At 42.8% G+C, this 7,135-nt stretch overlaps 1 protein-coding gene across 5 annotated transcripts in view; it reads right to left on the reverse strand.

The window, feature by feature from the left end:
- Window positions 1–7,135, reverse strand: part of NAP1L4 (nucleosome assembly protein 1 like 4) — a 77,617-nt gene that overhangs the window by 68,266 nt on the left and 2,216 nt on the right. Inside the window, exon 1 of one of the 5 annotated variants that reach the window (XM_027774409.1) lies at window positions 7,071–7,129. The exons of 3 other annotated variants lie outside the window; for them this stretch is intronic. The gene's annotated coding sequence lies outside the window, so the exon portion shown is untranslated. Of the gene's footprint in view, window positions 1–5,995; window positions 6,056–7,070; window positions 7,130–7,135 lie in introns of those variants that run through there. One more of the 5 variants, XM_014590843.2, reaches the window with a different exon arrangement.

Here is a 7,135-nt window from a genome sequence, read left to right on the forward strand (position 1 = left end):
GCGGTCGCCTACGTGGGAGTCCAGCGACATAGCCATTATGCTAGCTGCTGGTCCCAAGGATTTCTGTTTTCTTTTGAGCTGTTCAGCATTTTTTTTTTTTTTTTGGAAACCGAAACATACACTTCTCTCCCTTCCTGACCCCTCCAGAACTGGAAAATATCTATGAGCATTCTGGGGTTTTTTTTGGCAAATAAATTAGCTTAAAAAGGGGGATGGAGGGCCAGCAGGTGGTGTGGTAGTTAAGGGTGCTGGATTCCCACATGACCAATCACAGTTCGAATCCCGAACCTGGTGGCCTGCTCTCTCACTTTCCTTTTCTTTTTTTTTTTAAAGAATTATTTAATTTTACTCATTCATTTATTTTAACTTGACCAGAGAGAGACATACACACAGAAACAGAGAGAGAGAACATGAGAAAGCAAGCCACCATGTCTGGGACTCGAACCGTGGTCAGTCATGTGGGAGTGTCCAGCGCCTTAACCACCATGCCACCTGCTGGTCCCTCACTTTCCTTTTTTCTCTGGTCAAATTAAAATAATAATAGTAACAAATGAAATTAAATAATTTTTTTGAGAAAAGGGGAATGGAGAGAGAAAAAAATGTTTCAGAAGAAAATTACAGTGCACGGCGATCAGGCGATCAGTAGTTGGTGTAATGGATACGTCACTGGACTCCCACGTAGTCAACAGTGGTTCGAGTCCTGGACATGGTGGCTTAAACTCACACCAGGCTCATTTGCATGCGTGAGTGCATGCCCAAGATCCCCAGAGGAGAAGGGACTGTGGTGTGGCCATACCCCCAGGGGGTGATTTCTCGCTTTGTCTCTCAGGAGAGCGCATACACCCTATAGCAATAACCTCTCAAAAAGAAAAAAAAAATTACAGTGCATTTGTTACTAGATTTTAGCTTTGTCTATATCTGTTTTTTGAGTTTTTAGTATCTACCTACTATTTGAACAGAATCCTAATCTTTTTCCTGGCTTTAGGTCTTAAGCAAATTTTTCTTAACATTTTTTTATTTTATTTTATTTTTTTTGTAGAGATTTTCGCTATAGGGAGCGTGCACTCGCCAGACAGACAGAGAGAGACGGAGAGACAGAATGCGAGAAATCACCCCCCAGGGGGGATGGTCATGCCGCAATCTTTTCTCCTCCATTCTCCTCTCGGGATCTTAGGCACTTACGCACACGCACCCGGCGTGAGTTCTAAGCCACCAGGTCTGGGACACGAACTGCGGTCGACTATGTGGGAGTCCAGCAACATAGCCATTACACTAACTGCTGGTTCCCAACATTTTTTTATTTTGAATGATTAAAGCTAAGACTGTTTTTCTTGAAATAAAAATAAATAAATAAAAGAAACAAACAAAGCCGGATGTGGTGGAGCACACCTGCAGTTCCAGCTGCAAGACCAAGGCAGGAGAATATTAACATGACTCAACACCGTCTTAAAAAATAAAAACACATAAAGCGGCCAGCACAGTGGTCTGGTGATTAAGGCAGCTGGATCTCACATGGCCAAGCACGCATTTTAAGAGTCCCTGAACAAGGTGCTTGAAAAACATTTTAAGATTTAAGTACAAACATGCATCCCTCCTGAAAGGAGGGAGAGATAGTGAAGGGATTGGAGCAAGATCATTTTACACATGGGGGGCAGGGAGTGTTTTCTCCTCTCCTTTGTCCCTCCGTGGCAAGCACACATGTCCACTAGCTAGATAAATAAATTAATTAAAAAGACCCTAATAGATTAATGGAAATAATATTAAGACTTAAGTACAAATTCAGACTATACAGTGATGATGATGAACATATCTTTCAACACTAGTCTTCCCTCATCTGCACAGGACCTGTTCCAAGTCCCCAAGCAGTTGCTTAAAAGCCCAGACAGTACCAAACCCTACATATACTATTACATATACTATGCTTCTTCCCATACTCATACACCTATAAATTAGGCACAGTGGGGCCAGCTGGTGTGTGCTAGTTAAGGTGGCTGGATCCCACATGGCTAACTGCAAACTATAAGACCCAGACCAAGCAGCTTGAGAAACTCCAGGCAACTATGGATGCGTGCCCAAAATCCTGTAAGAAGGGAAAAATGGAGAAGGGACTGCATTGCCGCCATCACCCAGAGAGGTTGTTTTTAACACCACCTCCCTGCTGCACATGCACACTCTAGCAAATTTAATAATAGACACAGTAAAAGATTATAATAACTAGGGACCAGCAGATGGTGTACTGGTTACTTCACTGGACTCCCACATAGTTGCCTGTGGTTTGAGATCCAGACCAGGCACTACATTTTACAGTATATTCTTACTGACCAAAAAGGTCTAGCTTCAACTGATCCCTTCAAATCTAAGAAAAAAGTAATGAGAAACAAATGTGTGCATGTATGCCCAAAATCACTAGAGAATAAAAGAGAAGGGATTCGGGCATGGCCATCCTCTCTGGGGGGTGATTTCTTGCTTTCTCTCTCTCTGGCACGTGCACACACCCTATAGCAAAAACTTCTCTTAAAAAATAAAACAAAAAAAGAATGTAAAAACTAATAAAACGGGACAACTATAAGAACCCATTGTAGGGACCAGCACATAGCATAATGGTTATGTTGCTGGACTCCCATGTAATTGACCACAGTTCAAGTCCCAGACATGGTGGCTTAAAACTCAAGCCTGCAAGTGTGCAAGTATGTGTGCCCAGTATCCCAAGAGAATGTAGAAGGGATTAGTTCCTCTCAAAATATTGGACTACAGTTGACTGTGGAAACTGTCAATAAGAGGGAACTACTTTATTAGCTACTAAACAGCAGGGGACCAGTAGATGGTGTAATAGTTATGTGGCTGAATTCCCCTGTAGCTGACCTTGGTTCAAGTCCAGAACCCAGCAGCTTGAAACTGGGTGCATGTGTGTGCGTGCCCAAGATCCCAGGAGGAGACTGGAGACGGAATTGCACGTGGCTATGCCCCCCCCCGGGGGGGCAGTGATTTCTCACTTTCTCTCTCACTATTTCTCCCCCCCACAGTGAGTGCACCTGCCCTAATGCTAAAACTTCTTTAAGCATTCTTTAAAAGGGCCAGCAGGTGGCATGGTGGTTAAGGCACTGGATTCTCCCACCAGTGCAACCATGGTTCAAGTCCCAGACCTGGTGGCTTGCTTTCTCACTTTCCTTGGCTAACTGCAAACTATAAGACCCAGACCAAGCAGCTTGAGAAACTCCAGGCAACTATGGATGCGTGCCCAAAATCCTGTAAGAAGGGAAAAATGGAGAAGGGACTGCATTGCCGCCATCACCCAGAGAGGTTGTTTTTAACACCACCTCCCTGCTGCACATGCACACTCTAGCAAATTTAATAATAGACACAGTAAAAGATTATAATAACTAGGGACCAGCAGATGGTGTACTGGTTACTTCACTGGACTCCCACATAGTTGCCTGTGGTTTGAGATCCAGACCAGGCACTACATTTTACAGTATATTCTTACTGACCAAAAAGGTCTAGCTTCAACTGATCCCTTCAAATCTAAGAAAAAAGTAATGAGAAACAAATGTGTGCATGTATGCCCAAAATCACTAGAGAATAAAAGAGAAGGGATTCGGGCATGGCCATCCTCTCTGGGGGGTGATTTCTTGCTTTCTCTCTCTCTGGCACGTGCACACACCCTATAGCAAAAACTTCTCTTAAAAAATAAAACAAAAAAAGAATGTAAAAACTAATAAAACGGGACAACTATAAGAACCCATTGTAGGGACCAGCACATAGCATAATGGTTATGTTGCTGGACTCCCATGTAATTGACCACAGTTAAAGTCCCAGACATGGTGGCTTAAAACTCAAGCCTGCAAGTGTGCAAGTATGTGTGCCCAGTATCCCAAGAGAATGTAGAAGGGATTAGTTCCTCTCAAAATATTGGACTACAGTTGACTGTGGAAACTGTCAATAAGAGGGAACTACTTTATTAGCTACTAAACAGCAGGGGACCAGTAGATGGTGTAATAGTTATGTGGCTGAATTCCCCTGTAGCTGACCTTGGTTCAAGTCCAGAACCCAGCAGCTTGAAACTGGGTGCATGTGTGTGCGTGCCCAAGATCCCAGGAGGAGACTGGAGACGGAATTGCACGTGGCTATGCCCCCCCCCGGGGGGGCAGTGATTTCTCACTTTCTCTCTCACTATTTCTCCCCCCCACAGTGAGTGCACCTGCCCTAATGCTAAAACTTCTTTAAGCATTCTTTAAAAGGGCCAGCAGGTGGCATGGTGGTTAAGGCACTGGATTCTCCCACCAGTGCAACCATGGTTCAAGTCCCAGACCTGGTGGCTTGCTTTCTCACTTTCCTTCTCTCTGTATGTCTGTCTTCCTCTGGTCAAATGAAAATAAATAAATGAGTACCATAAGTAAATAATTTTTAATTTAATTAATTTAAATAAAATTCAGTAATTCTTAAAAAAAAAAAAACCTTCTTAAAAAAAAGTCCCCCAGTGAAAACATCCCTAAGTAAACTTGGGAAGGTTCTAATCCCCATACCTATTTCATTTATAAAATAAATCCTTTTGTAACTGACAACCCAATAGGAAATCTTTTTGGTAGGTAAGAATATACTGATCCCTTCAACTGATGCCTTCAAATTTCAGAAAAAGGTCATGAGAAACAAATGAGAAAACAGCTGATAAATTGAGAAAATTCATTTTCTAGGATTTTGTTTTTCTGCCAACTTTATCTTAATGAGTGAACAACTACTGGAGAACTAATGTTTAAATCATTCCCTCTCCTTTAGTCACTCAATCTTTGGAATATATCCTGATTCTATCATCTTCCTGTCTCTAAATTCATTTTATATTTGCATACAGTTCATTCCACAAATGTTCACCCCAGTTTGAAATAATCTGAAAATTCTACTATGAGAAGCACTCACTCCAAAAAAGACAGTAATAACCAAAAAAAGCAGCAGCATTTAGAACATTCTGTAGAATGACAGAATTTTGAGATACAAAATATCTATAAGCTCAAATCTTCATAAACTACAGTTTAGTTAGACTTGGTATAATAATGAAAACAAAACTTCTCATTAAAACTTCTTTTGGGGGACCAGCAGCTGGCATAATGGCTATGTCGCTGGACTCCCATGTAGTCGACCACAGTTTGAGTCCCAGACCTGATGGCTTCAACTCACCCCACGCACGTGTGCATGCGTGCCCAAGATCCGGAGAGGAAAATGGAGAAGGGATTACAGCTTGGCCATGCTCCCTGGGAGGTGATTTCTCACTTTCTGTCTCTCTGTCAAGTACATGCACCCTATAGCCAAACAAAACAAACAAACAAACAAAAAAACTTTAAGGGCTGGCAGGTAAAATGGTGGTTAAGGGCACTGGACTCCCATGTGGCCTACTATGGGTTGAGTCCCACACCTGGTGGCTTGCTTTCTCACTTTCCATGTCTCTCTCTCTCTTTCACTCTGGCCCTCTCTGGTCAAATTAAAACAAATAAAATAAATAAATAAAGTTAAATAAAATAATCATTTAAAAAAAAGAAAGAAAAATGGGGCTGGTAGGTGGCATGATTTTAAGGGTGCTGGATTCCCACGTGGTTGACTGCAGTTCAAGTCCTAGACCTGGCGGCTTGCTTTCTCACTTCCTCTCTCTTTCTCTCTGTCCCTCTCTGGTCAAGTTAAAATAAATAAAGTTAAAGATAATTCTTAAAAAAAAAAATCCTTTCATTCCCTCTACAGAAGTAGTAATTCTGGACAAAGGTAAACTGCCTGGGTTTTAATCCAAATCTTGTCACTTTGGATAAGTCACTATACCTAACCTTCTAGGGACGTAAGTTTTCTGAGTAGACAAATAGAAAAACAGTAACTGTTAATTATCTCACAGATGAGATATTATGAAAATGAGTTGATGCATGCAAAGAGCTTATAGGAGTCCCGGTGTACAAAAAGTCATTAGTCATTCAGAGATATAGTTACTTTTGCAGGAAGGCAGTAACTTAAAAATACTTACAATTTTAGGTCCAATAACTTAATCCACATACATGCACAGTTTTGAGAGAATTTTCTCAAGTCTGTTTCATATAATAAACTGAAATGCAGGAAGATGGAGCAGGGATTACTTTCAGAGAAAGTAAAGCAAATGGATATGTGACCCAAAGCACACACTAGAGGCCCTCAAAGACTCCTTCAAGAACATGAAGAAAGGGCAGACTTTCTTGTAGAAAAGTGTCCAATCACCCAGACACAGAGGTCTAAAGGCCCACGCTAAAGGTCTAAATGTTTCTCCACTGGAATCCACATTACTAGACACCAAGCATGGTCTGCCTTCCCACCCCCTAAGGAAGCTTAGATGGAGAACTACAGACGCTGAAAAGTCTTATCTTTATCTCACAATCCTTTGCTGAGATGAAAGGGAGCAGTTAGAAAAGGAGGGGTTAAAAAATGGTTTAGTCAGATTAAAAGATTCAAATGTGAATTCTCTCCATCTCCAAAAGGAAAGTACACGGGACTTTCCCATACATAACCAACTGTTTAATTTTTATCTTTCTCTTCTGAAGGATCGTTTTAAACAGTGAAATAGACTAGCTGCCCACTCTGACTGGGTGATCAAGTTCCATCAGTACATTCATTGGTCTAAATCCCCTTTTTGTGTGCCACCATCCCGTTCTCACTACTCATCCTCCAACAACAACTAAGAAACACAAAGGTCTTTCTTCCCTTGTAGAACATACCCTAGACAACGAATTTTACGAACAAAAATCCCCGTTAACCTTACAGTTTGAACGACAGAGGCTCGCCAGGACAGTCACCCTGCGGAAAACGCAAATTCCGAACAAATGTCCTCGGACTTCCTGGTCCTTGGACATCTCCACCTTAAAGATGAAACATCTGAGCGGTCCGGCCGCGGTTCCTACCCTCTCCCGGACCTCACTGTGTTCCGGCACGTGAGTCCGGCGGACCAGCGGGAGATTTGAGCGCCCGCGCTGCGGGCTCTGCACCTTCGGCACGGGGACCCGCAGCAGAGCAGGCCCAGCTCCCTGCCCGCCCCGGCCCCGGTCGCAGCACAGAACAAAGCACCTCCTGACCTTCAGGCCCTCGTGGACAAGCGGAGAAGGAAGACACCAGCCAGCTTGCCCCCCTCCCGCCCACC

Source organism: Tupaia chinensis, unplaced genomic scaffold, assembly GCF_000334495.1.
Source record: "Tupaia chinensis unplaced genomic scaffold, TupChi_1.0 Scaffold000047_1, whole genome shotgun sequence".
NCBI classification, from domain to species: domain Eukaryota; kingdom Metazoa; phylum Chordata; class Mammalia; order Scandentia; family Tupaiidae; genus Tupaia; species Tupaia belangeri.